Raw genomic sequence first — 10218 nt, forward strand, 5'->3', positions numbered from 1 at the left:
GAAAATATTTTTTGAGAAGATCTAATTATTGAAATAAACTAACAAAAAAGAATTAATTAATTATCCTGAAAAAATGGTTAAATATATGTGGGTTATTTGTCACCCCTAGACTTCAACGTGAATGTTAATTTAGTTTTTGATTTTTCAACTTTTGAATTGACCCTATCAATTTTTTTTTTTTTTGAATTAACCATTAATTCTTTACATTATAATTTGATAAATCAAGCTTTATATTAAGTTTTTTAGGGGGTTAAAGTTGGTGGGGTACTTTTTGTTGTCTTGTTAATGCATCAAACTCTTGTTGCTACGTTCTTCAACCTAGTGACATATAATATATTGAATAAAAGGCAAACTTAAAATTGAGTTAGATACTTTCAATGAACGATAAAAATTGACATAAAACGTGAAAAATAAAATAAAGAAATATATATTTTTCTAATCACAAGAATGGGTGATTGGTCATAGATATGGTTTGAACTTTTGTAGTGCATAATATTTACTTTAAACTTTTGAGGTGCATTGCATTTAATTAAATAAAAAATCTCGTTTAATTTAATTTAAAATTTTAAGAAATGAATTAAAAAAATTCCTTTAATATGTCAATAGTAGTAAGGTTTTCACTTTAATATCGCCTTTCACCACATTTTAGAGCTTTAACATTGGGGAATGCTAATGCCAAATATAAGGGATATTTGGCATTTTAAGCCCTAAAATGTATTGCATCAGGAAATGCTATTACTAAGTATTGCAATTTTTTTTACAATAATGCTACAGTGCAATTCTAAAGATAGAATTGTATTGTAACACAATTCTATAAAAAAAAAAAAAAAAAAAAAAAAAAAAAAAAAAAAAAACTAATATTTTATTATGATGGTGATTGGTAGAAAGAAAGAATAAATGATGGTGATTGGGGGAAGTATTATTTTATTGTGTAGATATATTATTTTAATGAGTAGAATAGGAAAATAAAAGTTTGAAATGCTGGAAGTATTGTAAAATGGGATAGTATAATTGATAAAATAATTTTTTGGGATGATAAAATACAATAGAATAGCATTTCCTGATGCTAATGCTCTTACATTGTAAAAGTAAAAATACCCACCCGGCCCAACCATGCCTTCTAAATTTAAAGTTTTAAACAATCAGGTCCAATACACAAAGAATGAACACCAACACTTGATGTGCTGTTTTTTACACTACTATTCATGCCCAAAATCAAAATCCTGTGTATACTCTCTGTGTCTGTAAGTAAAAGGAAAGAGGCATCACTATCATAGCCTGCCTCTTTCTCTCTCTGTGTGTTTCTTTTTTGTATGTAATACATCTATCTACATTTGGATTCACCCACCCACACCCCCTTTGTGTCTGATCAGATGCCCTTTTCTTTCTTTTTCTCCAAACTAATTTGATGATGATATCTGTGATTGTCACTGTGACTGTGCACGTCATAGAACAAGAAGATGGAGCAGCCGCAGGCTTCCTTATCGCCCACCATGGAATCTAAAGTCCGCCACCACCCATTAACCCCCTTTCTGAAGTGGATTACGTTTACTTGCGACCTTTGTGGCAAAGAAGGCAAGGGAGCCCCCAATCTGTGTGGCCCATGCATTTTTTGGATTCATGGAAGATGTGCTTCTTTGCCGCGCAAACTCAAAGTTTTACGTCACAAGCACCTCCTCCACCTTACCCATTCTTCTCTTGAAGTTGAACTCCATCAATCACACTCCTGAATTTGTCAACTCTGTGTTCAAAAAGTGAAAACAAACTATGGGTTCTACTATTGCTCCAGGTGCGATTTCATTGCCCACTTTGATTGTGCGGCGGACTACAGATACAGGGAGAACATAAATTTGCTAAAACTTAAAGAGGAGGAGAATAAAGATCCGGAGCTCGATCAATCTATTGACTCAACAACTTACAAAGTCAAAAATATCAAAGTGAGATTCAACACTTTAGTCATGAGCATGACTTAAAACTTTCAGGTGATGAGGTTTTAAATAATAAAAAATGCAACGGGTGTGTACAAGCTATTTTCCCTCCCTTATACAGTTGTGTAAATTGTAGCTTCTTTCTACATGAATCTTGTGTGCTAAATTACCCAAAACAATGAAGCGTGTTTGCAACAGCTTTGTCTATATTTGTTTGGCATGCTGGTTTATACTCGATGTTTCGTGTAGTTTGATCTTTGACATCCTTACCCACCATGGTCATGGGCATCCACTTCTTCTCTCTAGCATAGAATCTGTACAAAATTGCAGTTGCTGTGATTCTAAAATTTACCCAATATTCCGTTGTACCACTTGTGAATTTGCTTTGGACTTCAAATGTGCTACGCTACCGCAAACCACAAAGTAAAAACAACATGAGCATCCCTTTACTCTCTGTTATACTGCTAAAGATGACTCCGGTGAATATTATTATAATATTTGTGAAGAAGAACGTGACCCAAAACATTGGTTCTACTATTGTACAAATTGCGATTATCCTATACATTCTAAATATATTTTTGGGAAAAACCCAAATCTCAAGTAACACATATGATGGTCACCTATTTGGAGGCGTTAACACATTTAATTGTCACCCACACACCCTTACTTTCTTTGAGGAAATTATAGACTACCCTCGATGTAATAGATATAATAGTTCTTGCAAAGAGTTGATCTATCAGTGTGCCCAATGTAATTTCCACTTGCACTATTATTGTTCTATTGTTGTTTATAGAACAAACAAATGTTGTTTTAATTTTTTATTCTATACTATACTTAGTCCATGAAATTTTCTCACATTGCTTAAAAGAGAGTGTATTATATGTAATATAGCTTGTCCCACCATCCCATAAAAGCTACCATAGCTTTTGAGCGGAGTTAATGGTGTGCAGTAGTTCTTTTTAATGCTGTTTTTGGGCATCATGGTTCAAATAGGACATAAATGGCCAAAACAATTAACATGTTGTCGCATTTATCAAATTTATATTTTAATTCTACAAACAAGTGAAACAACTTACTAAATTCTTCATTGAACCTACCTACAATCTTGATGCTGCCAAAAACCTTGAGGTGAGTTTTTTCTCTATTTCTTTTAGTATGTTTGGGTATCTTGAACAACAATTGAACTGTTTGTTGGTGTGTATGTATGTCTTGGTGTTGGGATATTGGTGAATTGCCGATGATGTGACCATTTTGGAGCAATGGTTGGTGTTTGGGGTGTATCTCACATTTTTTGACAAAATGTCTTAGAAATCTCAAGTGTTAAATTGTATCATCTGCAGGATATACAAGTAGCTTATGCTCATAAGTTTAAAAGTGCAGCTTTTTTTTGGTAAATTTGCTTGGTATTTTGTTGCAACCATAATTAATAGTTATTCCTAAATACAAATTCACTGAAGGTATATGGAATTTCCTAGAAGTACTTGTTAGTAAAATGTGAAGGTAGACTTTTCTTCTAAAAGATGTCTACCATTTTGCTTAAATAATACCTGATATGCCAAAAATATCAAGTTTGCTGCATTCCAAGTGTGAGGAAATCGTCTTACATAGAGGGGAAAGTTGTGGCCATCAAAATAGTCTATGAGGGCAACTATGCAGTCTTAAAGAAGATAAGAATCCACAAAAGCAGGTAGGCAAACCAAGAAATGTTGGTTTACCTCTGATATTTTAATCAATAAAGTAATTATTTTTTGTTTTACTTCTCTTATGTGCTAATAATGTTCTTTTGGCAGTGGACCCACTGGAGCTTTGAAGATATAATGTCACCATCTAGGTAGAAATTGCTCCTTCACTCATCTTTTGACCTAAGTAATATTGTAAGAGTTTCAATCTTTTATATCCTTTGAACAACTATACTTTCAGAATATGGGCTATATGTCTGCAAGAGTGGGATTTATTACAGTCATGTCTTTTGTGAAAATATTCTACTTAATGTTAGACATTCACAAAGGAATTAATAGTGTGTACTATTTATTCATTTGAATTGCATATTGTTTTTATGACAAGCATGTGAAGGCAACAGATTTCTTTTATCTAAATTGGGGAAAAGGTTGTGAACAATTCTATAATGAAGAAATTTCTGTATAATCTTTGATAGTTTGTTACATATGTAACTCAACATTTCTTTTATTGTTGCAAATAATGAATTGCATACATTAGTGTAATCTTTTAGTTTTCCACTTTCTGATTCATTAGTGAGCTCTGAAGATGTCAAAGCTAATTAAAATTGAAATAGTAGAGCATCAACTCAAGGATTCATTTTATAACTCTGTTTATGGATAACAGTGATGGGTTCTGCATATTTATGGCGAAGATGTTGGCACTTACAAGGAGGGTGGGTTTATCTTTGTCTTAAGTATGTCGACTTCACAAAGTCCTTCAAGTTTCAATGCTATAATAGCTTGGATAATTTAAGGTCAGCTTTGTGGTAGAGAGTGATGAAGATAGGTTGGATTTTGATTGAAACCTCAAAGATGGAGGAATTGCACACATATGTCCTTTTCAATGCTTTGCTAGTGAGACACAGGAAGTTGTAGTTGGCTGAGTGCATTCTTGCAATTGGCTTTTTAATCATGTACTTACCCGCAATCCTGATCACCAAAGGCAAACCACATAATTTCCTTGGAAGGATAGTAATATTCCTTATTCAAACTATATCTCTACACTCTGCACAAATGAGTTTAAGGCATCTTCATTGGTCATCATTTGCATACACACTTCCAAAGATTGTATTGTTTGTAAGATTTCATAGCTAGGACATTGCTTTGCATGGGTAGAACCTGCAAGAACCCACAATGGCAGAAAATAAAGTGAATTTAATGGTTCTTGGATGCCGGTAGAAACCAAGGGCTTTGTAAATAATAATGACAGCCCTTGGTTACAGAGAAGGCTCAACTGAAGTTTGTCAAGAGTTACAGGGAAGGCTTGCAGATGGAGAATTATTTTGAAAATGAAAGTGGTGAGGTCTGTTAAATATCAAAGATGAAGTTCTTGAGCTTAGTAGTATTGATTAACTTAGTTTTAATTAAAATTTTCAAAATAAATGAAATGGGTATATATATATATATATATATATATATATATTTGTTATGATTAAGCACTTTCAGAAGCAATACTATAGTTGAAACTTTGTGCTATTGGCTAATGTTAGGAAAAAAAATACTATTTGCACACTTTGTTGTACTCCTGTTTTCACATCTGACCTTTTAGCCTTCATATCATATTAAAACAGAGATCACATTCTATGAAATTCAAACATGCTCTCATTTTTCCTTTGTTTCTCGTGTAAGCTCATTTTGTAATAACTTGGTATTTAGTCTATGTCATAACCAAGTACACATGCTATAAGATGCTATACTTATTTATGTTGGGACCCTTTCTTCCTTCCTTTTGTTTTCTTTCCAATTACATAGTATTTCGAAAAAAATAAAAAATATAACTCTAGGCTGATTCACTTAACTCCTTACCCAAATATTTATTGGATCTTGAAATATTTTAGCTTTTTTAGTTTAGAATCTTTAGATCATGAAAATAAGCTCTTTTATAATGCTTAATTAATGATTAAGAAATTCAATGGACAAGGATAAGGTGTCCATGGAAAATATTTTAAGGTATTATTAAATATTTGTTGTTTTGGGATTAAGATTTTGTTGTTAGAAAACATTTATAAATTAGTCCAAACTTTTTTTATTTTAATAGGTAGATAATAGGGGAAGGGAGAGATGAGATTCAAACCACATACATAAGTATCACAAGTGATGCAATTACTTCTAGACTATCACTTAAAGCCATTAGTTGCCAAACTATCTCGTGATGTCTAGAATTGCTCAAATAATATGCAAATCATGAGTTATGAATTATGAATAAGGAGTAAGAATGGTCCTAGTCTAGTAGGTATTTTGTAATGGCTGAACCAAATGGAATTCCTCATTCATTTACATGCACAAATTGTAATACAAGAAATTAGGGAATTAGATCCCAACAATCAATAGACTAAACAGCTAAATTGAGCACCTATGATCTCTAGGCAAAATTGATTAATGACCTCTAAATATTTTAATCTAAAGCTGTAGTATTTCATGCACTAACATATTATACGTGTATATTAATATTCCTATTTGTGATCTAAGGGATTGGTGGAGAAGATGAAGTCATTTTGAAAATGAAGAGGAAAGCCAAAGAGGAGACACCATTTATGAGGAATGGAAGAATGTTATTAGAGGGGTCAATTGCCATTTGCAATGGAAAAGGCAATCCAATCCATATCTTCTCTGCCGAAGAGCTCAAAAGAACAAGAAATTATGACCAACATCAACGCTTTCAGTTGGCTAATGATTTTGACTTTTACAAGGGTTCTTTAGAAGACTGCTTAGTCTCAGTTAAAAAGCATAGACATGAAATTTGGGGTTTAGAAGAAATTATTAAAGATATTGTTTTGGGATCACAAATGAGTGTCACCAAAATGTTCTGAAACTCTTAAGATGTTGCTTAGAGACTGAAAATTCAATTATAGTGTATGAATTTGTAGGGGCCAGAAATCTCTACAATTTTATTTGTATCCCACCAACTGAGAGAGTCCACTCTAAGCCATTACCATGGAAATGCAGATTAAGAATTGCAATGGGCATAGCTATGTAGTTGCATACCTCCATAATTCATTTTCAAGTCTTATTATCCATAGAAATATTAGGCCTCGCACCATTTATTGGGCGAAAACAATGTTGCTAAACTAATTGATTTTTCTTTCTCGAATATGTATTCCTGAAGGTCAATTGCATGTAGAAACTGATATATGTGGAACAAGGGGTTATGTGGCACCTGAATATTTTTGTAAACACTATGTAAATGAGAAAACTGATGTGTAGTTTTGGTGTGCTTCTACTTACACTTTTGGCAGGATGACTTTTATTTTTAGATGGTGAATATGATAATGAGGCCTATTATCTAGTAGATTGGGTGCGTGCATGTGTTGGAAAAAATCAGGTAATTAAAGTTATAGATAAGGCAATGTTAGAAGAAGGAAATGATCATAAACAATTTTTGCCTTTTGCGGAGGTTGCCTCAAGTTGCATTTCTGATATAGCAGAAGATAGGCCAACAATGATTGATGCTGGAAAACAACTTAGAGTAATTTATGAGTACCTCTCACCTCCTTAGCTTACCTTTATATAGATGAATTAACATTCAGACATTCTATACTCTCTATTGTGTTTGAAAGGGAACATTTGTCATCAAGGGTAGAGTCATTGGATAAAATTTCAGCCATGTTAAAAATTACTACTTAATACATTGGTATAAAACTAGGTTTGATTTTCATTGGCAACTAATACACGACTGTTGTAAATCCTATCATTTTTATTTTCAAATAGTTTCACCTGATCTTCTATTATTGATTCTCAAAAAAAAAAAAAAAAAAAAAAAGAAGAAGTTGATCTTCTATTATTGCATGTAATATTTTATGGTCAATGACAATGTATCTCTTATTACAAATATTCCAAATCAGCCATGTACTTTATCCAATCCTAGTTCTTTCCCATTCACGTCAATATATATATTTTTTGGTGTGTGGAACATGTCACCAAAATTTAGTTGTTAATACAATTTACTCAAATTTTATTAAGTCAAGAAAGATAGCCACGGTATATTACAGTTTTTGAGAAATGTCATGGTTACTACAATTATTATTATTTTTTTTACATAACTACAGCCAATGGGTCACCACTTTGTAAAAATAAAAAAAGTCATCAAACACAAAAATTTAACTTAAACATTTATTTATTATGTTGTTAAAATCTATTAATATATATATATATATATTTTTTTTTTGCTCGGTAATTGTTTATGCAGGGGCTAGAGCCCCTGAGTTGACAGTCATTAGGATAATCGGGTACCACTTAGGCCAGAGGCCCGATGGTGTTAAAATCTATTAATATTCATTGTTAGGTAGGTTGGTAACTTGATGAAATACATAACATATGTAATACTCTCATAACATTTTTTTTTAGTAGTTCTAGATCTATAAATTATTAAAAAATAATGTCCATAATATTTTTACAATATTTTTATAACAAATTCTAAATGGCAGGTTATTACTAGTTGTTATTATTGGGGCAAAAAAGTAATCCTAGTGTTAGATTCAAATTTGAATGAATAACAACTAACAACTTATGATTTTGTGAAAATATTGTAAAAATATTATAAACAACTATAAATAACAACTAACCACCTTTCTAAATTATTTTTCAATTTTTTTTACAACTATGACGTGACAGATTGTAAGTGGTTAACCAATACTTACATATAGATCTACTATTTTTTCTTCACCAATTAAACTTAGTTACGTCAAAATTATGACAAGAAATTATGAAAAATTTGGGGCCTGTTTGGCAGCCCTACTCAAACACAAAATTACATATTTTAAATAAGACTTATCAAAAATAAACAAACAAACTAAAGCAAAGGAAAAGTAAAGTAAAGTTAAAGTTGAGGGGCGAATGAAGACTTTTACTTTTATACCCCTTTTTCCTTTTGCTTTGTTTTGTGTGAAAGAAACACCACCCATCAGAAAAAGCTGAGTCTATTATCCGGGTTCAATGCGTACTGTCAATATTCCGATCATACTGAGTCACAGACAGAGTGAGCAACTCGGTTGTTCACGCGCCGTGTGAAAGAGGTTTCAACACTCTCAAATTGCTGCGGCAGCCTTCTAATACCAGAGAGCATCTGGGTCTATACTAGCTATGGGACAAGCTTCCGATTTGTTCTCTGGTGAAGATTACATGAAGTATTATAAGTATCCCTTCTTAGATTTTATTGGGTTCTCTTGGCTTCTTTTGTTTGTTGAGTAATTTGTCGTAATTTACGCGTTTATTTTGTTATCTTCAAGTGGTTTTTCGAGTAAAATTATAATGGGTTCTCTTGTGTTGCTTTGTTAAGTAAATTGTTGTAAATTTCAAGTTAATTTGTTATGTTCATGTAGTTTTTCAAGTACCGTTTTTGAAAATTGTAATGGGTTTCTCTTGATTTGTTTTGTTGAGTGATTTTCTGCTTAGAAATAATAAACAATTAGAAACATCCCTCGTATAAATAGACGAGTTCCATTCATCTTCATTGTTCATCATTTGTCTACACGATTCCAAAGATTGTATTGTTTGTAGGATTTTACAGCTAGACTGGTCATTGTCTTGTGGTATACCCACAATGTTGAAGTCAATCTTTTCATGGGCAGAACCTGCAAGAATAAACTGAATGGAATGTTTCTTGTATTCCAGTAGAAACCAAGGGCTTTGTAGATAATGATGACAGACTAAAACCAGAGACTCGTCTTGAAGTTGTAAATAATAAAGAGCTCAAGATAAGAGGCTCAACTCAAGTTTGTCAAGAGTAACAGAGAAGGCGTGGAGAATCATTTTGAAACTGAAAGTAGTGAGCTTGATTAGATTTAAAGGTACATTCCTTTTATGATAAATGGTTTGTTAAATATCAAGGATGAAGTTCTTGAGCTTGGTAGTATTGATTAGCTTAGTTTTACTTACAATTTTCGAATTAAATGAAGTAGGTATATATATATATATATATATATATATTTCTTATTATTAAGCATTTTCGAAAGCGATTCTATAGTTTTTTGACACATATAATATAATACTTGAAACTTTATGCATTTAGCTAACGTTAGGACAAGAATGCTATTTGCACACTTTGTATTAAAATAGAGATCACATTTCTGTTAAATTCAAATATGCTCTCATTTTTCCTGTATCAATCATGTGAGCTCATTTTGTAATAACTTGGTATTTAGTCTATGTCATGGTCAAGCACACATGCTATAAGTTGCTACACTTATTTATGTTGGGATCCTTTGTTCCTCCCTTTTGTTTTCTTTCCAATTACTTGTATTTAATTTGAACTTCTTCACGTAATGGATTCCGGTGCCATGTCATCTTGTAGGTCACTACTCTGGACATTAGTAGATGCAGACTTATCATTAGACATGACAATTCTAATTTTTGGTCTGAGTGTTGGTTGATCTGAATTTGATCCCTTAATTTATTTTTGCGCCATTATTTATAGTCTTTGAGAGATGGAATGAGGTTAAGGAACCAATTGGCATTCATTTCATGCACAAACTATAGTATTTGATTATACTAAAAACATACATTTACTTGTATCAAAGATAACAAGCTTTAGGGTATGGTCTTTGAGTAATGCATTAGTACAATTTTTGAATTTC

At 32.1% G+C, this 10218-nt stretch overlaps 1 protein-coding gene across 29 annotated transcripts in view; it reads left to right on the top strand.

The window, feature by feature from the left end:
• Positions 1-10218, top strand: part of LOC115991469 — a 62356-nt gene that overhangs the window by 32167 nt on the left and 19971 nt on the right. For 15 of the 29 annotated variants that reach the window (XM_031115196.1, XM_031115198.1, XM_031115173.1 and 12 more), the window contains exon 1: positions 8777-9432. The exons of 5 other annotated variants lie outside the window; for them this stretch is intronic. The gene's annotated coding sequence lies outside the window, so the exon portion shown is untranslated. Of the gene's footprint in view, positions 1-8522; positions 9433-10218 lie in introns of those variants that run through there. 9 more of the 29 variants (XM_031115168.1, XM_031115169.1, XM_031115166.1 and 6 more) reach the window with 9 other exon arrangements.

Source organism: Quercus lobata, chromosome 5, assembly GCF_001633185.2.
Source record: "Quercus lobata isolate SW786 chromosome 5, ValleyOak3.0 Primary Assembly, whole genome shotgun sequence".
Classification (NCBI taxonomy): Eukaryota; Viridiplantae; Streptophyta; class Magnoliopsida; order Fagales; family Fagaceae; genus Quercus; species Quercus lobata.